At 43.4% G+C, this 25748-nt stretch overlaps 1 protein-coding gene across 1 annotated transcript in view; it reads right to left on the reverse strand.

Moving 5' to 3' along the window:
- The window catches only part of CADPS (calcium dependent secretion activator), a 158803-nt gene that overhangs the window by 4855 nt on the left and 128200 nt on the right, over window positions 1-25748 (reverse strand). The window lies entirely within an intron of this gene.

A 25748-nucleotide genomic window follows, 5' to 3' on the forward strand; every position in this document is an offset into this window, starting at 1 on the left:
CTAAGAAGAGATGGGTTTGGACTTTGAATCTAAGACAGAACTCTTCCACCATCGACATCTCCTACACGATCAATTCACATAGACCATTTTTGCTCTTCTGATTCTCCTTTTTGTTGGTTAATTTTACTCTGTTGAGATTCAAGTCACTGTATATTTCTTAATGCCACTGTTTCAGATGCCCAGGGAGATGGGGGGTTTCTCCACGGAACAAACTGATGTCATTTTGCTACTTACCTCTTGAAAAATCCAGACCCTGTCTGCGGAGGACAATGCTGGGATTTGGGCTGAGAGCCTTATGAATTGATGGTGATGTGTACCTTCATTTACCCTACTGGGGCACTGGGATAGAGACAAGGAAGGAGGTTTCTCTTTAAGGGCCAACTCATACTCTGGACAGCTTCTGTGCCCTTACGTTGGCTGTGCAATCTGTTTTAATCTTAACACCAAAAAATTATGGAAGATGAGAGAAAAAAACCATCTACAAATGAGCTCATTTCAAGCTGTTGAAATCATACTTCCCCTTAAGGGGGTTAAATTTTGCTTCTTGTCTGTGAAAAATGCTTGAAGCTGTGTCACTTTAGACTGCCACCCCTGTGGTGCAGGAAGTCTCTGGTGCGGTATGATTTTGCAGTACTGCTCATATATTCATAAATCTCACTCGGAGACATATGAACAGTGTTAGGAAGTGTCAGTATGAAAAAAAAATCTAATCTTTTAAACTTCACCAGGTTTCATTACGCATTGCCGCTTATACCAAACAATTTACAAATAAAATGAAAAGGTGTGGATGGACCTATATATTTATTTATGGGGCATCTATATGAACTGTGCACAGAAGAGATGTAAGAAAAAAAGAGTGGTTAGAGAATTGAGACGATGCACCCTCTCATGCTAATCAACACGCATGCACACGTGTGCGCACACACGCACACGCACACACATTGCACACCAGTGGGGATTTGAAAAGCATAAATAAAAACATGTTTCTGATGGTAACTCCACCCTTTCTCACCTAAAGATCATCCAAAATCAGTTTATGCCTAACACTCACAGTTTTTCTGAAGCCTTGTTTCTGACTTAATTTCTTTAAAAAAAAAAATTAATTTGGGTTTTTTACTTGCAAGGTAGCACTGCCAAGTTTCACCTTGTAAGAAACGACACAGTCTCAGCCATGGCGTTCAGAAGCCCTCTTTGCAATCTTTCATTTCTAGGCTCCTTCCTCATCAGAGCCAATTGTGGCTCTCCTTGGAGCCCAGCCGCAAACAGAGACCACACTACCCCAATCAAAGCGGTATTGCAGCCTCACAGCCAACTTCTGCTCTTTTAAAGATCATGGAGGCGAAACTGTCAGTTTGAGGAACCTTCTGTCCCTCCCCAGGGAGCAGGCGGGGTGGGGGGTGGGGATTTTTTCCCCTGAGATTCACGGTTCACTCCATGTAGGAGGGGGTTTGCCCGGGTCAAGCTGCTTCAGGCATGGACAGGTTTTCCCCTCTAGGAGTGAGAACATTTTACTGAAACTTTTTTGGGGGGTGGGGGAGTGATTATTGGGGAGTGTTTTTGGCACCTCCTGCCTTGGGATTCTGGAGCTTTTGCTGTCACTGCATCTGGGTTTGTGAAGATGGGGTCTGGGGACAGAAATACCACTGGGTCACTGGCGTTCCTGCAGCCCTCCCTTACTCACGGCAACTGGGGGCTCTCTTGTGTTCACCCCAGCCCTCAAATTCTGTTTGCTGGGCTTTATCTGACATGCAGTAATATATTTCGAGAGTCACAAGCATCGGTCCCCCCCTCTACTGCCCACCTCCTGGGGTTGGCAGGTGACCTGCAAAGAACGTGGGGACTTCCTGGCCAAACCTGCAAACCCGGGGCCACATGACGGGTGCATCTCGGGGACAGAGAAGAGGAATGTGGCACTCTGGCTTCTAGGCAGAGGTGGCATTTTGCTTTGGCTGTGGCAACGGGCAAACCGGCGCTGGCTGGTATCAGTGCCAGCAAGCCTTGTGCAACATGCCTTTTTCTCTTTGCTGAGAGACGTGCCACCTTTCGGGGGGAAAAAAAAAAAACGACCCCCCCCACCACTTTGTATAAGTACTTCCTATTCTTGTAAAATGGCTTTTGGAGAGTAAAAAATAAAAACACAAATAAAAAGGTAGGATACTCTGAATCCTCTCTCTCTGCTGTGGAAAGGGTAGGGAGGTAGGCAATGCGTATAGCAACGGATCAGTGTATCACGCTTGCCGATTCCCACCCCAGGAGAACAAGAAAGCCCTGGAACATCCATGCCTTTCCTCCTGGATCTCACATCTAGCAAGAGAAGTGTAAAAAATGTATGATGCCCCATTGGCTACGCATTTCAAGAGGCAAAAGGGAGTAAGTCACTCCTTTCCAAACCTTATGCTCAGTAGATGAAATTGGAGGCACACAGCACTAACTTGGATGCGGCACAGCGCTAACTTGGTTTTCCAGAAAGGCGCTTAAAGGCATTTGGATGTCAGAGGAAGCAAGAGTCACTGCCTTCTAGAACTTTAAAATGTTAGAGGTGAAAAAGACCTTCCCTGTTATCCTTTGTAGAGAAGGGAACAAAGGCCCAGAGAGGTGAAGTGACTTGCCCAAGGTCACGTAGCTGGTGAGTCCCCAAGTGGAGGTTCTTCAGGATTAGGCACTGCACTGAAATAGCTGATCATGGAATTAGTCCTCACTAGGCGGGGCACAAGAGCGTGCTGGTCCGGAGAGCTGAGTGTGTGCACCTCTTTCCAACTGCACGCTCAGGGTATCGCATTGACAGCTAGAAATAGGCCTTAGTGGGAGTTTTTACACTGTGGAAATTGGCAAACGCCACAAACCAGGGCATTCTCCCTCCCAGAAAGCCAGTTGTTAAACATTTATCAGCACATTACTGGGTATCTGGGTTGTTCCTGCTTGTTCTCCTGTGGTGCTGCTTATTCAGGTTTGCTTTATTTGAGATTGATGCTAACAAAGCAGATTTGTTAGTATTCTTCAAAACAGGAGATAAAACATTTTAAGGTCTCCCCATTTTGTTTTGTCTTGCCTTTTCCAGAAATATCCTAACACCTGGACACTAAGATTTCGATAAAATGCACTCTAAACCCTAGGATAAAAACTGTGAGCTGACGACATGGACTAAGTATTTAAGTATAATCATGACCCCTTCGCTAGCCTCCCCTTTGTTCAGGTATATTAATTGGAAACTTCCTAAAGTTACTTTAATCCTAAAAAAAAGCACCAGAGAAATAAAATCCCCAGTACCCGGGGCCCCTCTGAAGTATTCTCTGGGGATGATTCGGTGAGGGTTTTGGAGCTGGAACCCAAAAGGACGCCCATCCAAAGGAAGTCCCTTGGAAAGCTGGGGACTTCTCCAGTAGTTGCAACCAGATCTGAAAGTTCTACTGAGGAGGAGCTAGAACGCTGCTCTGTCATTTTTATCTTTCTTTCTTCCTTTCTACAATGGAGTCCTTAAGAGCAGAGGCCCCACCTGTCTTCTTCCTGGCTTTGTGAGCTTTGGCAAATTATTTACATTCTCAAAGACGCAGTTTCCTGAACAGAAAATGGGGATTAATCAGCCTTTTTTTGTAGGCTTTTTGATGACGCAAGGAAGGTATGCTAGGAAGGCTCTCAGCCCCGTTCCTGGCACATAATGAGGCCTCGAGAAATGTGAGCTGTTAACCACCACCACTGTTAACCACCATCACCACTCACATCTTCATCACGATCACCGTCATCCCTCTATGCTTTTTCCCTCTCTCTCTCTCTCTCTCACTAAGAAATGCCACAAAACAAGGGAGAAAGCTGAGCAAGTGACCACAGAAAGGCATGGGGTGGTGGAGAAAAGGGCTCCTGATGGAATACCTCTGGAATTGTATGCATGAGTCTTATAGGCCACGGACTAACTCTCAGCAATTCCATTGCAAAGTATTTTGTGGTAGATCATCACCCAAACCCATACAACCGTCCTGGGTGCATAAAGCACATTTTTAACTATACTGACCTAGATTTAATATTGGATGAAAAGGATTCAGACGAATAATGCATGATTTTTCAAACTTCGTGTGGACAAGTTACAGCTTTAGCTTGGGTTGGCTACTTATTAGCTGGATAACCTTCAAACAAGCTACTTAACTGTCTGACCCTCAGTCTCCTCTTGGGGTTAATACCAGTACCTACTTCATAGGATTACTGTGAGCATTAAAAGAGATAATTATGTAAAGTGCCCAGCAGAGTTACTCTCACATACTAAGCACTCAATAAAATTTAGCAATGGGGCGCCTTGGTGGCGCAATCAGCTAAGTGTCCGATTCTTAGTTTAGGCTCAGGTCATGATCTCAGTGTCGTGAGATGGAGCTCTGAGTGGCTCTCAGCGTGGAGTCTGCTCATCCTTCTCCCTCCCCGTCTGCCCTTCCCCCCACTCATGTTTGCACGCATGCACTCTCTCTCAAATAAAAATCTTTAAAAAAATAAATAAAATTTAGCGACTATTACTACTCTCAGAAACATAAAGATATCCTTTCAATATACAACACAAAGGAATTTTCATGATTCATTTCTAGTAGGAGCTTAGACAGTTAATATGCAGATCTCTTCAGGTAACACCTTGTACCCTGAACACATACTGACTTCAGGCAGAGAAACCCTTATACATAACTGTCTCTTCTGTAATATCGGGGTTCACTGTAGCCAGGATTAGGGTTAGGCTAGTGAGGCAGGATTCTGCAAATGCAGGATTGGATATTGTCTTTCTTTCTTTTTTTTTTTTTTAAAGATTTTATTTATTTACTTGAGAGAAAGAGTACAAGAGGGGGGAGCGGGAGAGGGAGAAGCAGACTCCCCGCTGAGCAGGGAGCCCGACGTGGGACTCGATCCCGGGACTCCAGGATCATGACCTGAGCGGAAGGCAGTCGCTTAACCAACTGAGCCACCCAGGTGCCCCGTGGATATTGTCTTTCATTAATATTCTGGTATTTTGTTCATCCTGGATCATTTGCATTCATTTTGATTTTTTAAGATGTATTAAAATATTATTGATCTTGATTACCGCATTTTTTGGTTCCCCCTTAAATTTTATATCTGAGAAGTGACTCATTCACCTCTCCCTAGTCCCTGCCCCGGGGTTCCCTGTTCCCCTGGAAACCTGATCACCGGGAAGAGCTGCAGGATTGAGAGGTACAATGAATACTTGACACGTCACTGGACAATACAGGGTTCACAGGAACTGGATTTCCACTTAGATTTGGAGACGCCCTAATCAGCAAGCACGATGATGACTATAGGATGATACCTGCTGCCTTTGCATCTTCTGCCATCAGAGCCACCTAGATGCGTCTAAATTCCTCCAAGGAGGATCTGAGTTCTATTGTTAGTTCATCTCTAAATATGTATTTCCTTTGAAACCCCCGTTCCCTATCTTGATGTTAATTTCATGTCCTAAAGAGACCTTACTGTTAATGACTCATTTGTCTTCAGAGCAAACAGCATATCACACGTGAGCAGCATGGCAACAAGGAACAGGGGTTGAGCAGAGAACGCTGCGGTGTGCTTCCATCCTCCCCGATCACGAGGGTAACGTATGCCCTTGATGGAAGCAACCCCCTGTCCGATACGACCACGTATCAGGTGTTAGAGCCTACTGTTTTCAACGCAGAACTTTTGCGTACCGGATTTGCAACACATGCAATTAATGAAAGTACGGGTGTCCCCCACTTTTCTAAAGTTCACCTTGTGCCACTTCGCTTTTATGAAAGACCAACATTAGTCCCCGTTTTCGCTAACTGAAAGAAATTGGAAGAGGATTTTCGCTCTAATGAAAACAGGCAAAAAACAAGAAGAGCGGTCAGCATCCCTGTTGCAGCAAGTGCTTAGAGAGGCAGCACACGCTCTGAGCAGTGAGGGCAGACCCACCAAACTCCTTCCCTGGGAGCTACACTCGGCCTCTCAGCATCACACCGCCAGAGTCTTGACCTGTGTCTACGAGCATTGGTGCTTTCTCTCCATTTATTCTGTGCATCCGTTAGCCAGATGTGTCCTAAGACATCAGAAAAGCCTAAGAGAGGTTATTTTGGGGGGTCGGGGAAGCTCAAAAATTTTTCCATATAAATTAATGGTAATTGCTGCTTCACTTTATACCATTCCGACTTAGGAAGGTTTTCAGAGGAATGTGCTATTTTTGGGTAGCAGGGGAAACCTGTACTTAGCTACTCATTGAACACCTTGCCCTTAACAATGTTCAAGTGCTCTGCACAGTGTTCTGCAAACATCTTATAATTCAATCATTGAGTTGGACTCCTAGGAGGTTGACATTATTAACAGCCTCATTTTGTAGATGAGGAAAAAGGGCCTAGGTAAATTAAGTTAATAGCCTGGGGTCACACAACTAGTAAGTGGTAGGATAGGCTTCAAGTTGGTTATTTACCACTACATGTGTGTGAGTTGTCCCATTCAACACAATAATGTTAAAAAGTAATGGCCTGTTTATAGAGAGACAACTCCAGTTCTAGGCGGCTCCTCAGCAATGTCCTTCAGCTCTGAAATTCTCAAAGGAGAAGTGTGTGGGTAGGATAGTGTTGTTGAACCTGTTTCCCTCAGAGCCCAAGCTTGGCTTGGGGTTGAAAAGATTCTACTTTTTATGAGCTTAGAAAGTGGCTAAGCAGAGTGTGGGAAAACCACTCAACAGCCTTAAAGAACTAATGGATGGGAGACAATCATTGCTGACTCTTAATGGAAATGATTAGAAAAAACTGGATGAAAATGAGTGCATGCCATTTCTTAGTTAGTATTCTTTTCCTCTCCTCTGTAGCCCTACCTGATCTCTTCGTGTTTGCTTTTACATATTTGCTGGTAACTCAGCAAATGCTATTAGTAGAAAGTTCTCACTGAGGGCAGGTTGAGTTTTCAAGGAGAAATACAACTAGAAAAGTTGCCTTTATCACAGTGGACTGAATTTTTCTGAGAGTTTTGGGGATACAAAAGTTATAACACTGAATAAAATTTTAGTTCGGAAAAACTACACATCATAAGCTTTAAAATTTTCAGTGAATAGTGACAGTAAAATAGTAGGACCTTGGGGAAATTTGGTTTCATGTGAAATTAAAAAAGATGCCCTCAGAAAGCGCTATAAAAGAAACAATTTTAGGCAGAGCAACAAATCCAATGCAAACAGTCTAGTGCAAAACCCAGTTCTTTCTCTGTTGCTTTTCTCTTTAAAGAAAGTTTTATTGAGGGATGCCTGGGTGGCTCAGTCGGTTCGGCGTCTGCCTTCGGCTCAGGTCATGATCCCAGCATCCTGGGATGGAGCCCCACATCAGGCTCCCTATTCCACGGGAAGCCTGCTTCTCCCTCTCCCACTCCCCCTGCTTGCGTCCCCTCTCTTGCTGTGTCTCTCTCTCTGTCAAATAAATAAATAAAATCTTTAAAAAAATAAAATCTTTTAAAAAATGGGTCCTGGGGGCGCCTGGGTGGCTCAGTCGTTAAGCGTCTGCCTTCGGCTCAGGTCATGGTCCCAGCATCCTGGGATGGAGCCCCACATCAGGCTCCCTGCTCAGCGTGGACTCTGCTTCTCCCTCTACCCTTCCCCCCTGCTCACTATCTCTCTTTCTCACTCTCTCTCAGATAAATAAATAAAAGCTTTTAAAAAAAGTTTTATTGAAGTAGAACACCTACACCGTAGTGTCTCACTTTAAGAAAAACATACACACACACATACATGCATATGTCAAACAAGACATGTTGCCCCATGCCTATAATTAAGGATAATATTTAGCTCAATATTGTAAAAATGAGCTCTTTTTGAAAGTATGGCATTTGGCCTACGGGCCAATAACCACCACACACCAAATTCACACACCTTCTCAGATTAAAAATTTGTGACTCGGTCCAATATATCCTAAGCATAAATAATAGCTGAAATCCACAAGGATCTAGTTCTATTGTTAGTTCATCTCTAAATATGGATTTCCTTTGAAACCAGCATGGTCAGGCGTATATGCCAGGCAGATACAGCACTAAACGCCTGGGCAGCTCGTGGCTAAGGTGAGGAATCGGAGACTCAGAGAAGTAGCCTGGCAGCTAGCAAGAGATGGAGCTGAAGAGGCCAAGAGGCAGGGCAGCCTGGTGGCTAAGAGAATGGACGCGACCCGGACCTCTCCTGTGTTTGTCCCTTAACCTCTCTGAGCCTCGGTTCTCTCGTCTGCTAGATGGGGATTATAATAAAAACTGCTTAGGGTTGTTGGGGGGGTGGATTAAATGAGTTAATATGTGTGGAGTGTTTACCACAGAGCCAGGCACAGACTACATGTTAGCTGTTAAGACCCTAGCCACGCTATCCTGCTCCGCCTCACAAACGGGGAATCCTACCTCTCTAAGTGCAACTCTTAAGGTTTGCACGAAGCTTTCTGAGGAAGCTTCCATTCTTCTAAAAATGTCTGTGCAAACAGGCAATGTATAACCCCTTGGTAACCAGTCTGTACTTCTGGACTGAAGAAACCCAGTGAATGCTGGAGGATGGTAATCTTTTCTTTGGAAAGTACCCTTTCTCCAACTCAACACAGCCATACATCAGAGAAATTGCCTCAGCACCTTGCCTAGAGTGTCTAATGAAGGCAAGGGCATTCTGTTTGTTGGCAAGGAGTCAAAGAGGAAGATAATACGTTGACCACACCCATATGACTAAGTTCATCACTTTGCTTTTTGTGACAAAAGTGGGTTATTATTAGTTAGGGGGGAGAAAAAACCCCCACAACCTATTTAAATTGCTGTATTGAAATACTGTAATGAAATCTTTTACATTTGAAGCTTTCAATGCATACTTCTTCCTTACAATATGGGTAACTTAAGAGCATGTGAAAAGCATCATCCAGGGTTTCTTTATACTTTTACCAAGGTACCCATAGCTTCGTTAACCCAAGCCACAATTCCACAGCCCCATGGGTCTCTCAGGTCTAAGGATTGCCAGGGATCTGGTTGTATTCAGTGTTCTATTCCAGATTCAGACAGGATCTGACAAAGAAATCTTGGCATGTTCAAGCCATCTACGCCAAATGGGCAAAGCAGTAAACAACCGCATGCAAATTTCGGGATTTGTCAAAGTTCCCCAAGGGCTGAAGCAACACTTTCTGAAAGGGCGGATCATCTGAGTACTTTTAAACATGGGCACACAGTTGAAAGATGCAATCTTTTGCTTTCCTCCAGTGTTACTGTAATTCAGGATTTGGTTCCCCCAAACAATTGAACCTAGAAATGGGTACTTCACAGTCATGGCTTCAGGACGCTCAGCTCAAAGCACAAAGATACCAAAGGTAAACAGACACCAAAATCAGAGGATGCAGGTAATCAGAATGAACTTCCGAGCTGTCTCAAAGTCCTTTTTAGTGGAGGTGTTTTTGTTTTTTTATTTAAAACTATGTAATTCCTTGGATGCTTAAAACACCCGTTTCATTGAGGTCTTTGCAAAGCTGTCTTAGTGCTGTGGCTCTTCAAGGTACTAAACTGTGGATTTCACCCCCGAAAGTCTGATGCACTCCAGACTGATGGGGAAGTCAGAGGCACCAGAGACCATATTCACCTACAACCTGGAGCCGAAAGCATTCAGCTACTCTTTGCCTTTAGTGTCTTCTCATAAGGAAGACATAGTGCAAATGAAACAAATTTTTTTAAAGATTTTATTTATTTATTTGAGAGGAGAGAGAGAGAGAGCACACTGTTGGGGGGGGCAGAGGGAGAAGCGGACTCCCCGCCGAGCAGGGAGCCCGATGCAGGACTCGATCCCGGGACTCCAGGATCACAACCTGAGCCGAAGGGAGTCACTTAACCAACTGAGCCGCCCAAGCGCCCCGAAACAATTTTTTTAAAACTTCATTTAAGTTATTACTGCTTATGACTATTGATTCTTCTATAGGAAGATGGATAGAATTTAGCATTTGGGAGCAATATTATTTTAACCTCCTCTGAAAGGGCCTAAATAATACCTCAATATTCTTTTATTAAAATAAGCAGTTATCTATTCAAGACCAAATTTGAACTCTAACCTTGAAATGTGCAGAAATACCCAACAAGTGTCTTTAGCACTGACATTTCAAATGAACATTCGAAATGATAAATCCGTACTTGGATCCTGACCTAATGCATTGCCCCCTTCTTACCCGAGTCAGGCCTGTCACCATTACTTGCTGAGGGGTAAATACAAGGGAAGTTAGAGTCCTGAAGGATCCCTTCTGAAAGCAAATCAAGCAGGAGAGTTTAATCCAAAGCTAAGCTTACTTGGACTATCCAGGGGTCTCCCTCTAGAAGACATTCTTTTTCTTTTTTTTTTTTTTTAATGGTTTGATTAACTTGTTGGCAATCTCTGTAAACTATCCAAGCTAGCCAAAGCCAGATTGGAAAGGAATTTGTTGCTTTTGAAAGAATCGGACTGTATGAAACCCCATGAATCCTGCCCAGTCCCACGTCTCAATACGGCAGGTGGCTGCCTGCAGGCAGATGTGATGGTCTCTGAAAGGTTTTCTTTCCTAATACTTGTAAGATATTGCTGGAAACAGTTTACCCTCCCTGAATGAGAGAACGAAGCCAAAGATCAAACCATAGATATCTACCTAATGATAGGAAGGCATATGATAGGAAGGCATATGATGAGAAAGCAGAGGCACTAATGTGAATTTTTAATTGCGGGTGCTATCTTAACTCAAATGCAAACACCATTATTCTTACCAGTTCCACAACCCAAGGAAGTGCTATCAGGAAAGGATCTAGCAATTCCACTTTTTGGTACAGATGCCAAAAGATTGAAAGCAGGATCTTGAAGAGATATTTGCATGCCCATGTTCATATTAGCAATATCCATAATAATTCTAAGCCAAAAGATGGAAGCAATACAAGGGTCCACGGACGGAAGAATGGATAAACAGAAGGTGATAGACACACACTGTAGAATATTATTCAGCCTTTAAAAGAAAGGAAATACTGTTATATGCTACAACACAGAGGGATCTTGAGGCCACTCTGCAAAGTAAAATAAGCCAGTGGAAAAAGGAGAAATACTGTATGATTCCATTTGTACAAGGGATCAAGAATAGTCAAATTCATGGAAACAGAAAACAGAATGATGGTTGCCAGGGACTGAGGAGGGGGAAATGGGGAGTTATCGTTTAAATGGGTACAGAGTTTCAGTTTTGCAAGATGAAAAGAGTTCTGGAGACTGGTTACACCAATAATGTGAATGTACTCAACACGACTTAACTGTATACTTTGAAATGGTTAATGTGGCAAATTTTATGTTATAATTATTTTGCCACAATTAAAACAAAAACATGGGAAATGAAAAAAAAAATCACTTCCTATACTGAAAAGGAAACTTTCCTTAGGAAAGCTCAGATATGTAACAATATACAGATTCTAGTCCGAACACCCAACCATGTTTGACAAAAAGCCAAAAAATTCTTTGTAAGATGAACATGGGCATTTTGTTTAATACCAGGACTGAGACAATTTCTCGAGGCCGAGTTTTGAGACGGCGCGAAGAACAAAGAACAAATCTGGTAGCATTTGCTCAGTCATTTATTTGGTTTATTTAAAACATGCCACGGGGCCAACATTTCTAAATCTGTGAAATAGAATTAAATGAAGCCCAGAGATGAGAACTAAGGATCCTCATAGAGGCTTGGGTCCAAACAACAAAAAAAGATGCATTTTTCACACTGCGCAACACGTCACCTCCTATGTTTTCACAGAGACTCCCCCGGCCCCTGACAGACCCCCCGCCCCTGCTTTTCCAAGCATAGATTTGCTCAAGCAGCACTCAGCCCTGAGATCCCAGTTCCTCTGCCCAAAAGGGCAGCAGCTGCCCATCCAGAATCACTCCCAGCACAACAGACTTATTAAGGTTTGGAATGTGTGTTCAGGAAGCCCTTATTTTAGGAAACAATTAAGTAGAATTAGGCTAATAATGCAAGGCAGGCAAAGCTTTTGCCCTTTGCTGAGAAATAACTCCTGCATGGAACAGTTGTACTAATAAAAATCATGTATTTCTTAAATGCCTCAAAATGATCTTTGCACCACGCTCAGCAATTAACCCTGCCCCACTGAGGAGCGTTTATTCCCCAGGCTAAGGAGGATTAATCTCCATGTTTGCTCGACCAATGTCTTTCGTTGGTGAAAATACGGTCTGAGGCTTTGGGCTGGGAACAGAAATTTATGGAAGTGGGAACTGGACAGGAGGGTGGTGAGGTGGACACGAGGGGCTGGACGCCCCCTGCCAGGCCCAGGTGGAGGCCGGGGCCAAGCATCTTCTTGGGCCTACCTGTTCTTAACCTGGCGGGAGGATGGAAGGCCTTTCTTCAGGTGGCCGGAGCCTTGTCTACTGAGGGGATTTTCTCCGCCAGCCTCAACTCTACTCCCTTCCTCACAGTAGCCATTAGTGGGCCTTCTTCTGGGCCAGAAGCAATAGATTTCCCACCTCCAGGCCTGGGCAGGAAGTGACCGCTGGGCAAAAGGGGGACACAGACCCTCCTGTCCGATGCTTTGTCTCCTTGACAACACCCCAGCTGGTGGCCCGAGGAACAGACTTAATTTCTTTTCTTTCTGTGCCCACCCTCCCCGCCCCATACTTCTCTCCCTCTTTCTCTAGACGCAAACGTACGGCATCCAACATAAAGTTGCCGAAATAGCAATCTTGTCTCTGAATATATAAATTGCAAAAATTGATATGAATAAATCTGCAAGTAGCACACTGAGTGTGGCACATTTTATCAAAAAACGGCGCTCGGTTGCTCGGTGGCTGGGGGGGGGGGATGGTGTCATTACACATACAGAAAAACATCTGCAAACTCCCAGTTTCTTTACTTAGAACTGAATGGAGGCATGACCTCCTGTTCCTTGCCATGAACCCTGAGTTCACACTCATATTTTACATGTTACAGGAAGCCACAGCTCGCCCCAGGGGTGCTGCAAACAGACACGCAGAAGCCAGATGCAGCCCCCCCCACCCCGCTCCTTAATGCACCTGAAGGAGCCGGCAACTCACATTCAAAAGCTGACATGCATGTAGCTTAAGGTCACTTCAGATTTTGTAAAGAGGAGGACAAAACCAGGAATGCTTCTAGGGCTGGGCTGTCAGCGGGGAGGCGGAGGGATTACAAGGAGCCTGTGACTCTGCCTCTTTCTGCCTTTGCTGGTAGTTTTTTTGTGTGTGAACAAGTGCCATACAACAGATTGAGCCTCGTATAAAGGCCTGAGACTGTGCAAGGGCCCCCCGCTGGGCCTCAGCTGTGCTTGCAATTAGCAATAGGCACAGAGTGATTATTGTTGCGGTAGCGGATGGCAATGCGAAGTGACAAGTTTTATGGGGGAAGTTGAGAGCGGGGATGCTCTGCAAGTTTCTCTTTCTTTCCTTTTTCTTTCTTTCTTTCTTGGTCTGCAAAAACCCTTCCTTGGGAGGTTGCAACCTCCCGTTGCAGTGAAAGCTATTCCTACCCGCCACCCACCCCCAACCCCCCGCCTTCATTCAAAAGAGTCTTAACAAAAATTGTTGAAAGAATATTTTTCTCGCTGCTTCAGAACGCGGGCTTTCTAGGTCAGAGCTTCCTTGCTGCCCTATTTAATGTCAGAAATACCCATTTGCCTCAAATTAGCAGAGATCTTCGAGTTGAGGGCAGGAGATTAAGCATACAAAATTACTCAGCAGGTGATGGTGGGGTGGATTTGGGGGTTGAGAAGTCTTTAAAACTGACTACAAGACATTATATACTTCTGACAAAAGAACATAGTAATCCTACCTGCTTGCTTTAACCACTGTTGTTTGCCTATTATTATGTGCTTTAATGCTCATGAGAGCAAAAGTGTTCCTGATAGTGCTCAATTACCATAGTAACTCACACCAGTGACCTCTTATCGCAGGGCTCCCAGCCCAGCTCAACCAATCCCGAGAGTCTGTATCTTTTTATTTATTTCAATGGTGACACGTCCTTGGACTGGAAAGCTCCAGGTAGAGGCCACTCCTCTCTTTGTCCAGGACAAGAACTTGTTTCGAAATTTTGAGTAAGGGCCTGTCACCTTTGGAATCCAAGGAGATTCTGAAGTTTATGGGTTTGAGGCTGTGGGATGCATTCAAAAACACCATGAAGACACAGAACAATGCCTAATAAAAAGAAAAGAACACGTGTGCACCAAAGGCCAGCAGCCTCCCAGCTGCAGCGAAAGCCGTGTGCCCCGCTTGGGCCTCTAGCTGTCAGCTCCAGAGTTCGGGAGGAGGAGAACGAGAGGCACTTACTGGGGAATGTTTACCATTTTATCACACCAGTGGAGCTAACTCTAGACAAAAAAAGACTATCTAGAGGGAGTTAATTGCAAAATGTCAAAAGGAAATAAAGGTAATACTGGCATAAATGTTTCCAACGTTGCATTTTTCACAGGCCTGTGAATGTGTCTGTGAAGACATATAAGCATGCTCTATCCTCTATCTAACTGCAGTCGGCAATTCAGAGTCACAGGGTTACATAACAAACTAAATGCTCAGATAAGTCCTGCAGTAAAGAAATGCATTTAACTCTGCTTCATATTTTCCAAACATATTTGACTAAAGAACAACTTTCCATGGCCCACCTACTAATATCTTTCAGGGTGCTTCTGTTCTATTGAATCCACTCTGGAAAGAAGCTCTCTAATGACATTAATATTAATAAATAGCAATAACAACAATAATAGTAGGAAATATTTCATGAGCATGTACATGTCGGGCTCTGTTCTAAGTAGTTTATATGAATTAAACTCACTTAATTCTCTCAGCAACCTCAAGAAGTGGTTACTTTTTAAATCCCATTTACATTTCTATAGCAGAGAGTTGTATGAATTCATTCTCTGTGAAAGAGAAAAGGAAATGTAATAAGCCATATGTAATAAATTGGCTATTACTTTTCATTATATTTCTCCTGCTTCTGACTCTCCAGAGATCCCATGGGCTCCCTAAGTAAATAATATTTTCTATAACTCCATGCCCTGTTTAATATAAACTGAGGAGCGAGGCATACCTTTCAGCAAAATTCTTCAATTTTGAACTTAAGGTATCCAAATGGCAAAATATACCTCTCCGCTCTCTTTTGATTAGCCTCCAAGAGAGAATCCAATTTAAGTATCAAAATTAGATCTGTGCTTGCCTGTACACATCATGACTTCTCAAACTGCTGGTCCTCTAAGTAATTGAGTAAAAATGTAACTAGTGGTCAAACCCAGAATGAAAGATGGGACATGGGCCCGGCCGCAGCTGTTCCAATAACCCCTGGCTGATCAGCAGGACCCATCACAGCAAATCAGGACAAACTCGAGTTTCTGGCTTCTGTTAATAGGCAAGTTTTCAGCAAAGTCAGAGACTGATAGCTAACTTTCAGCAAGCGGACATTGGGGAACTGCGACATTTAAGAGAAAAAGAACAGCTCTCTGACGTACCTGGATTTTCTCAGTTCAGACTCTTTCTTTCTCCAAGAGACGTAAATAATGAGCCGAATGTGATTGAGCCCTGATCAGCTTCTAACCAGGCCTCGTCTGCCACCCGGGCTGCCCAGGGCAGGTGTGCAGTTTGGGCATTAACAAACTGACCACGGTTAACAATACCTTTCTCTGGGGCCTCTTTTTCTGTGGATATGTTAAGGATTTATTCCTAGGCCTCCCTGTGTACTGAGAAAATGGACCCCCATGCCTTTAGCCTCTGCCCTCTCAAAGGAACCTACTGTTTTGAGAAAATGTATAGTTATAATCCAAATTCACACTTTCAAAGTCATCTCAATCCCTTAAAGCTCAATTATGTTGAAAACGAAATTCTAGTATTGGTGGCACATCCCACCACCCATTATCCGTGTGAGAATTGTGAATAATTTATCTGAAAACTATTCTCTGATATGTATACAAGGACTTCAGAAGTAGGAGAAGGATTCATCCTATGAACTGAATTCAGATTATTCACGAACAGCATCTGCCCACTCACTGATTGCTTCTTAGGTACGGGAAGTGCATTTAGAGTTAAATGCATTAATTTGCAAGCAGATTGACGTAAGCAACCGAATAAGAAATTTGCATACCATATAGAAATGATTATAGAAATCATACTCTAAAATAAGGATTGTAACTCATGTACAGAACGGAAAGATAAAGTGGAATGCCAACTTTGTCATTTTAAAACAGGGTTGGTTAATCACATTAGGGGTAATTTCATAATTTGCACATATTAAACTTTCTAGAGTCATGAATCATGAGAGTTTTGTGAGTCAAAGTTGAAGTTCTTATGCAGGAAAATTTGCACTGACTTTAGAGGGAGTTGTCTTCCTGGACTGAAGTTGTTTTACTCGTTACTCTTAGTATAAAAGAGCATGTCTTTACATTTGCATAATTTCCATGCTGTTCTGTGGGCAACATTCAGGTAAATCGGTAAATGGAATGCTCGAGGTCCAACCACACAGCTATTTTCCAAGCAGATAAGAAAGAAAAGGACATTGATACAGCATCCAAGAGGCCCTGTCCAAAGCTCCAAGATTCCAAGACAACAAAAGCCAACAACTCTAATGGGGTCCAAAGCCCTTTTGCAAAGTCCTCTAAACAATTAAAAAATTAGACCCAAGTCAACTTAGTGAACCCAGGCTCTATGGGAAGTGATTTCTCATAAGGAAAGGGTGCGATCTTCTGAGGAACCAGAGACGGCACTGAGTCGTTTCCAAAAAAGCAGTCACTGGGGGCTCCTGGGTGGTTCAAGTCATGATCTCAGGGTCCTGGGATCGAGCCCTGCCTCAGGCTCCCTGCTCCGTGGGGGGCCTGCTTCTCCCTCTCCTCTCTCTCAAATAAATAAAAATCTTAAAAGCAGTCACTGAGGAAAGTGCAGGTGCAGGGACAGGGCTGGGCCATCGGCCCAGGAGCTGGAAGGGAGTGCTGGGTTTCACAGAGAGGGGCAGGGTGGCCTGAAGGCAGGAGAGGAGAAGGCCGAGAGCAGGACCCTGCGGGTACACCTGCAAAGCCTTCTGCAGCTCCCAGGAGCAAACATTTTTGTGTGCAGAGCAACTGCCCCAGTAAAGGAGGCCAGAAAACAGGTTCTGATGCCGGGGCTGCGGGACGAGGAAGAGAAAGACAAAGTGCTGCTTTGGAAAAGTTAACATGTGTTTTCCCCATGTGCAGCTGGGCTCTGCCTCCCAATGGCGCCCTTTCCTCCTGCTTTATTTTTAATCTCTGGAAACCATATTCCCCTCTTACTACTTCTCACTGCGTGTGACTCTAATTTTTTTTTTTTCCCCTCTTTCTGGGAGGAAAAAAAAAAAAAGCCCCACATTTGCCAGATCACTTACCCAAACCTTATCCTGGGGAGCCCGCCACCCCATCTCTGGGGAAAGCATAACCCTCAGGCCACTGTCCTTACACAAGATGCACACTCGACCTCACTGGATGCCCTTGATATCTAGATGGTTTGGGATCCACCAGCCAGACCCAGATAAGGAGTCTGCGTCAGGTCTCCCACTGAAATATTCAGATGGGTCCAGGGCCCGAGCACATAGAGTTAAACCCTACATTAGCCGTGAGTTAATGTGTGCGGCCTGGATCACCCCGCCTTTGCCATTGATGCTCCCCGTCCCCAAGGTACCCTCCCCCTATCCTCCTCCCCCTCCCTCCCCCCACCTTTTTGAGGCGACAGAATAAGAAATTAAACACTTGTGGGTTCATTCGAAAGAGTGAATGAAATTGAATAAGCTCTCAGTACTTGAGGCGCACAGCAAGCGCCTGAATGGGGCAAACCTCCTAAGTTGAATGGAGTGTCTTTTGGGACCAATTTGTCTCTTTTCACTCTTTATTCTTCCCTTTTTGCTGACAGATGTACAAAGGCGGAACTGCGCCGTGTAGCTTATCCGCATGCACCCACAGCAGCTGTCACTTTTGCCGAGCAAGTTAATCAAGCAAATGCCACCATATCCCACTTTCTATAAGGAACAACATGTTATAGACAGTAGTCTTGCTAGAAAGAGACTTTATTTTAACTTTGATTGGCTTGGTTCCCCCACCCCTCCCAACACTTCCCCCTTTTTTCCCCAAAAAGGAGGGAGAATGGGGGATTGTGCCCAAGCCAACGATTTGGCTATGATCGTGTTAGATTTAATAATAATATTGTGCGTGACGCTGAAGACTCATTTGGAGTTCTTTGCTAAGGACCAGGGGGATGCCCCAGGTCTGGGTGTTTTGGTTTTTTTTTTTTCTTTTCCTTCTTTGAGTGTGCTATTGTTTGTGCTGAACTGTTAGGCTGCATGTCTCAAGTTATAAAAAGAAAAGCTGAGGGCAGAAAATAGTATTATGCCACGGATGTCTTGGATTAATTTTGTTCTCTTTTGGAAAGCAGGTTGTGTTATTTACATATTTCTTTTGATGAACCCCCTTGCCTGGCCAAGCTTACAAAGACTGTGCTAAATACATAATAGCATTGCTTTGTGCATCTTGCCGTTAGTGAGTTCTTTAAGCTGAATGCCCAAATTCATTTCTAATGTACACCAACAAATGCAAACAGGCCTCCACTTCTCTAATTCTGTGTAAGCCAAGTGGGGAGGCTTTAAAAGAATTCCCTCACATCCACGTCCCTGTCCCCGGTGCCTCGGTCACCACTCTTTGGTGGTGTTCAGAAGCTATAGGCAGGAGCCAGCTTCATTAACCAGTGCACAGAGCTGACCTCAGCCAATACCCCCGAGCCCCCACTCACTGGGAAACTGAATGCCAAAAGCAGACATATTTTGAATAAACAAACTCTTTAGAAACAATGCAGAGACCACTTTCCACTGGCCAAGGGATTTGTCACTTTCAAGGATTGGCTAAGAGCTGACGATCTCTCTGGTAAGCTCTTTAAAGCTTCAAGACGAGAAAACAACTCTTGCTCACTCTTTTTTTCCGTCCTTCCTTCTTTCCCCCCTTCCCTTCCTCCCTCCCTCCGTCATCACTTGTCACATTGTTTATTGTAAGCTTTGGCTGGAAATAAATCAAGGAAGGACTTCCGTGATACCCGATCACAAATTTTCACATTGCTGACACTTGAGGCATTATTGGATAATAACCATGTAATGATTTAGTTGCAACTGCATTTGTATTATGCACAGATTGTATAACCATGTTATTCTATAATTTTGGATTACTTCTCCCCTCCTGTAAGGCGCTGCTGATCTGTGAAACCTCATAGTGCCATTGAAAACTTAGCTATGTGGTAGATTAAAAGAGTCAACAGGCCACGTAGGAAAGTCTTGGGCATTGTTGTTTAATAATACCACTGTGTCAAGCTTTGCTTAAGGAACTTAAGCTGCTACCCTAAACCATTTATCAACCGTCTGGGATGTATGTAATGGTATTGTGTTACCATCATTCCCTCTCCTCTAAATATACCACAAAACTTTATTCTTTGGGGATAAAAGATCTTAGACAGAACACAGAGGGAGATATAGACTGAAAGCTGAAACCCACCCCTAGGTTGGGCCTAGGTAGAAGGGGTTTTTGCAGCACATATGGTATGCAAGATTCCCCACCGTGCTGTGGTCCCTCTCCGCTGAGGATGGGGTTTCATCCTGAAGTGGGTACAGTAGCACTTCCTGGGATCTCTCACCTTTAGGTCTAGGTTATGCTGCTGTTCATGGAACTCAAGCTCTGTGACAATGTCCTTCCATTCAGGAGGATGCCTGCCCTGGCAGAGTTGAATGTTTATTAGGGGGTCTGCCTGATTAGCTGTGCGACTCCCCTCATTGTGAGTGGACAAGCCGTGACTAATAAGCCATCTTCTACCAGGGGTCAAGAAATTGCAATTTCTGCCTTGGTACTGTGCAAGGAAATAGAGATTCTCTTATAGCCTTTAGTGGATGAATTTGGGATGCAGAGCACTCAGTGGAGTTGGACTTTGCGGGCACATATTTGAGTACTGTAGGGTTTTTTTTCCCCCTAAGATATTATGGTTAGGTGTCTACTCTGCATCGGAAAGACAGGAGTTTGATCTAGGATGGGTCACTCCCCAGGTTTCTGAATTAAGTGAAGTCAATTTACCTTTCACTGACCCAACTTCTTTATCTGTGAAAACCTACTCCTCGAGAAAGTTATGAGAATTATGTGAATTATTATTACATTTGATGTCTAGAACGGTACATGGCACACAGAGAGTACCCAATAAATACTGGTTCTCATCAGCCCCCCTAGCTGTAAGATGGGAAATGTATACAGAAGAAATTATAAATACTTTATCACTGTTGTTATTAAACAGCCATTTATTAAAACCTTCAACTAATTGGAATTGTTCCCCCTGTTTGCATTTGCCTTTTAGGAGAAAGCTGCCCTTTTTCCTCCCCACAAAAGTCCTCTTTGGGATCAAACCAAGAAAGCAGCTTTCGGATGTGCTTTGGGCTAATAAACATTTCAGCTCCATCTTCCTGAAGCACTGGCAGAACGAGCACTGTATTTAGAGTCTGGGAAGTTATTAGTGTTGCAAGCCTGGATAATTCACTCGTTTTACATTTTCATGACTGGAGAGTGACCCTTGGGATTAAGTAGGGGAAAGCCAGAGCCCTGAAAGATCTTGACTGAGAGAATTAGACTCTGTTTCAAAAAAGGGCAGAAAATGAAACTAAGACATTTTACAAATTGTTTCAAAATTAGAAACAAAAATGGTGTTCCAATAAATCTTCAAATTAACCAAAAAATCAAATGGTCCCAAACTACTCGTTCCTCATTAAATCAACCAGAACATTATATATTCAAGGCTTCTGGAAAAATCAGGTGAAAAGTATAAGCATTCAGAGTGAGATACTTAACAGCCTTGATTAGTATTTTTAGATTTAGAATTGGAAACAGAAAATATCCCTGACAAGGTGCACAAGATAATATGCGGGGGCTGGGGATTCACCAATATCTTTTTAACAAAGAGTCTTGAGGGCCTACAAATGCCACGCACTGGGGATGCCATGGTCAATGAAAGACAATTTCACTGCTCTCAGAGGTTGGGGATGGAAAAATCATAATTTCAGGACTTGGGGCCCCTGGAGTCTTGAGGTCCTGGGCAAGTGCTTTCTGGACCTTAGGTTCTTGTTTTAAAAATGGAAATAATAGTACCTTGTCCTATCTCTGTGTACTGTTGCTATGAAATTTTTTTTTTTTAAAGTTTGTGAAGTTGTTTTGTAGGATACAAAGTAGAAAAGGTATTGATAGAAATAATAGGTATAAACCTGTCTTTCAGTATCTTTTATCTCCTACATCAGGATTCATCAACCTTACTACTATCCACATTTGGGGCCAGAAAATTCTTTGCAGCAGGGGGCTGTCCTTACAGCGTAGAATGTTTACCATCTACCCTTTAGATGTCAGTAACATCTACCCCCCCCCCCCGCCAAGTTGCGATAGCCAAAAGTGTCTTTAGACATTTCCGAATATACCCTGGGCAACAAAATCACCCCCAGTGGAGAATCACTGCTTTAAATCAATGGTTCTTGATCAGATTAAATCCTTGGACTTTAAAAACAAATAAACAAACAAAAACAGATGCCTGAGCCCTATCTTCCATCTACTGACTCAGAATTTTTGGTATATAGGTGGGGTGAGTACATTTTAAAAATAAAAAAATATGTAATTCTGATGTATATCTCAGGTTAAGAAGCATATATTAAAAAACAGAAAAACTCATATTAATATAAAAAGAATTTAGCTTTTAAGGTGATGGACCGGCCAATGCCTACAAAGCAAATATCTGGATGCCTAGATTGGAGTCATTGTAACCTGGGTGAAGCCTTCCTTTGTCTAAATTCTGAAATGACCTCTCCAAAAAGAAGCTCTAAGGCTAATGAAGACATGGTGTGGGTAAGTCAGGAATGCTCCCAGGGGATGCAGTAATGTCTTCTTCCTTGTGCCTGAGCATAGAATCCTCTCTCTTTCTCCTTCCCAAATCTTAGGCATCTAGATCCAGCTCAATGCTGCCTCCTCTGAGGCCCCATCCCACCGGAATCTTGCTCTACTTTAAAGCAGATTTTCTTTCCCTAAAGATCCAGCAGCTCAACTAGGCTCTTTGTTACCTGCCATCACATTCTCTGAGCTTTTCATCCCCGACTTTCAATATTCCTGTTGACATGGAACGTATCACTACTTTTCTCTCTGCTGCAAAGCCTACCTTAGCATTAGGCAAGGGCGTGTCTTGGTTTATATAAGCACCACTGCTGATGGAGAGAACAACAAGAAGAGACATCTGCGGAGTAACTTCCATGCGCCAAGACTGTGGTTTATGCTTTGTAGGCATTGTCTCATTCAGTCCTCTTAATCCAAAGAGCCAGGTACTGTTTTTATCTTCAGTTTTAGAGAGGAGGAAATTGAGGCTTGGTTAGGTTAAGTAAGTTACCCAAAGTCACACAGCTAGTAAGTGGCAGACCCAGACACTGATCTTGGGGATGGCTTACTGCAAAGCCTATGCTCTGAAGGTCTGCCTGATATGAAAGAGCCCGTCCCTTAAAAGCTTCAAGGGACACCTTCCAATAGAAGGAAGCTGTCGTGGTTCATTTAAATGACAAGACTGGAGTTTTCATGGAAGTATGGGAGCTCCCTAGGAACTAGATATGGGTAAGTGTTAAGTTCAAGTTGAGAAAGGTAGATGTTAAGGATTCCTTAGCTTTTATTGTTTAGACCCTTGGTTGAATCTTGTGAAAGGATTTTTAAAATTTATTTATTTTTAGTAATCTCTATACCCAAAGTGGGGCTCATACTCACGATCCTGGGTCAAGAGTTGTACGCTCTTCTGACTGAGCCCTGTGAAAAGGACTCTTGAGCCTGGTTTCTGAGATACCTGACAAGTATACTTGAAAATGACCCACAGATACTGCTCATGATGTGTACCAAAATTTAAACTCACACGGCCCATGTCATTAAAAGACAAAGGATTTGTGTAGGTGGAGGTATCACCTAGAGCAGGATTTCTTAATCTCCACACTACTGGCATTTTGAGTTGGAGGATTTTGTGTTGTGGGGGGCTGTCCTGTGCACTGTAGGACGTTTACAAGCATCCCTCACCCCTCCCCACTCGATGCTAACAGCACCTTCCCATCTGTGAGAGCAAAATGTCTCCAGAAAATGCTGACTGTTCTCTGTGGGGCAAAATCACCTGTGAATGAGTCCTGCTGCATAGTGTTCCCCAAAACTGGTGAGGCACCTAATAACTGGGTTTTCTCTCTTTAATGGGAGAGTTTTCTAGACCAAATAATGAATTCTGTGGACAAAAAGGAGGGACAGTTATCTTTCTTAAAAAGTGATTTCGAGAATTTCATGAGGAAACTCATGAATTTAACTTACCTTACTTCACATATTATTTGTTCTAAAAAAAATTCTTTTTACACAAAAAAATGAGAGGGGCTTTTCTAGCCTGGTTGGCATAGTGATCTGGTAATTAAATATTCCCATCCTGGGCAAGACCTGGAGGCTTGTTGGTATGTATGGATGGTTTGAGTAAAGAATTTTGCCAAAGGCCATCAAGGGAACCCATTATGGCAAGTGATACTAGCATTGGAAGCCTTCTGATAGGGGAATATTCATCTAGACTCTATTAACTGCATTTTTATTCCCTTGGCAGTTTAACAGAAGAACAAGAGGCTATTAACTGTTCTCTTCTCAATTACGAATTTGGAATGAATGAAGTATTCAAGTTGAGCCTTCTTTTCAGGTTTTGGACACACAAAAATAACTTGTAGCCACCTGCTGGAAGCAATGACTTTTTTTTTTTTTTTTAAAAACCAAGGTCTGGGTGGAATTATAAGAAGAAAAGCAAAGCAAAGCAATTAGGGAGGCCAAAGTGAGATCAGTACTGCTGATCGAACACACCGCTCCAGATCCTTCCGCCAGCTCTGGGTGGACTGTTCTGGGGGACACAGTGGGAGGGCTAAAGAGTTGTGGATGGCTCAGAGCTTTCCTGTAGCTGCACGAAGGCCCCCCCGAACATACTCTACTTCTGAGACTAGCCCAGCTCCCAGGCAAACTCCCGGGTTGACACATGGACACTTTGTTGTTGCTGTTGCTGTTACTAGAACATATTCACCGTGTGTGTGTTGGTGGTGGCAGAGGGACATCTGACACGCAGAGACGTAGGGTTCCCTGTATGGGCATCGGGCATTAACTTCTCTTCTGGTTCATCCAGATAAGTGGCTCTCAACTGGGGGTGACGCCCCCTCCGACTCCCTAGCCTCCCCGCCTCCGCCCCCCAGAACATTTGGCCAAGTCTGGAGACATTCCTGGTCATTACAACCGAGAGGGGGTTGCTGCTGGCATCTAGTGGGTGGAAACATTCTTCAGTACACAGACTAGCACCCCACAACAAAGAATTACTTGCCTCAAAATGTCACTAGTGCCAAGGGTGAGAAACCTGGTTCTAGGTGTGTTTTTAAAAATTGAGGGTTGTGACCTATTAGTATGTGATGAAATAATATTATTGGTTACCACCAACAATTTTGAAAGATGGAATAGAAAATGTCAGACTCTGAGAAACAAACTGAGGGTTCTAGAGGGGAGGGGGGTGGGGGATGGGTTAGCCTGGTGATGGGTATTAAAGAGGGCACATATTGAATGGGGCACTGGGTATTACACACAAGCAATGAATCATGGAACACCACATCAAAAACTAATGATGTAATGTATGGTGATTAAGATAACATAATAAAAAAAAAGAATAGGAAACATAATAAAGCCAGCCACCATTCATCAAAAAAAAAAAAAAAAAAGATAATGTCAGACTGCATCACACAGAGATAAATATTGTTTCATAAACTATTGTGTGTGTGTGTGTGTGTGTGTGTGTGTGTACACATCCTGGGTTGCAATGTTCCTTACTGTGAATCGTGGGCAAATAAGGTAGAATGGCACTGATCTTTCCCAGGACTTCTCAAACTTTAACGTGCATCTGAATCCACAGAGGATCTTGCTAAAATGCAGATTCAGATTCCTTTGGGCTGGGGTTAGGGCTGCGATTCTGCACCTCTTATAAACTCCCAGGTGAGGCTGATGCTGAAGGTCCATGACCCACACTTTGAAGAATAAGAATCTAGATGACATATTAAATTCATTCATTAAAAAAAAATATTAGAGCAAGTGGCTATGAGTCTGGGTATCGAGCGCCAGTGAAATCTTTTGAGGGTAGCCTCTATAGAGCCTAGCAGGGAGAAAAATAGCTGGTTAATTAATGGGTAGTATTTAAGGATTTAGTACATCTCGTATCTTATGACACAATGTGATAATATTTGTTCCACAAAATGCGCCTTGGCTACTCCGTGTGTTTGTGTGTGTGTGTGTGCCTGCATGCGCGCCCATGTGTGGTGTGTGTTAAGTCTGTCGTTTACTGCCTCCATGCCATAGTCTGCCATAAGAAAAAAAACCCGTTTCTAAGACACAAAAGTATTGTGTGGGTCATGTTAGCAAGGCTACTGTGACCTTAATATAACAGAGCAATCAGCCTGGCTTCTTAGAATGATTATTGGAACATTCTTCTCTGGAAAAGAAAACAAATTAAGTGTATTCACCAAATGTCTCCTGGAACAGAGAAAGCTGTTCTGATAAAGACACTTAGCAAAAACTCTTCCTTGCACACAAGCTCCAGAGAAAATTCAAGACTTGTTTTATATAAGGTTTGCTGAAGAAAAGTCAATGAGACCTATTGCTATGAAAGGCTTTAGGAAGCAGCTAGATTAGAAAAGAACTACTGGAAGTCATGCCTCTGAAATATAAATCTGTAAGGGTGAGGCCAA

Source organism: Leptonychotes weddellii, chromosome 1 (assembly GCF_054177405.1).
Source record: "Leptonychotes weddellii isolate Sample4059 chromosome 1, ASM5417740v2, whole genome shotgun sequence".
Taxonomy (NCBI): Eukaryota; Metazoa; Chordata; class Mammalia; order Carnivora; family Phocidae; genus Leptonychotes; species Leptonychotes weddellii.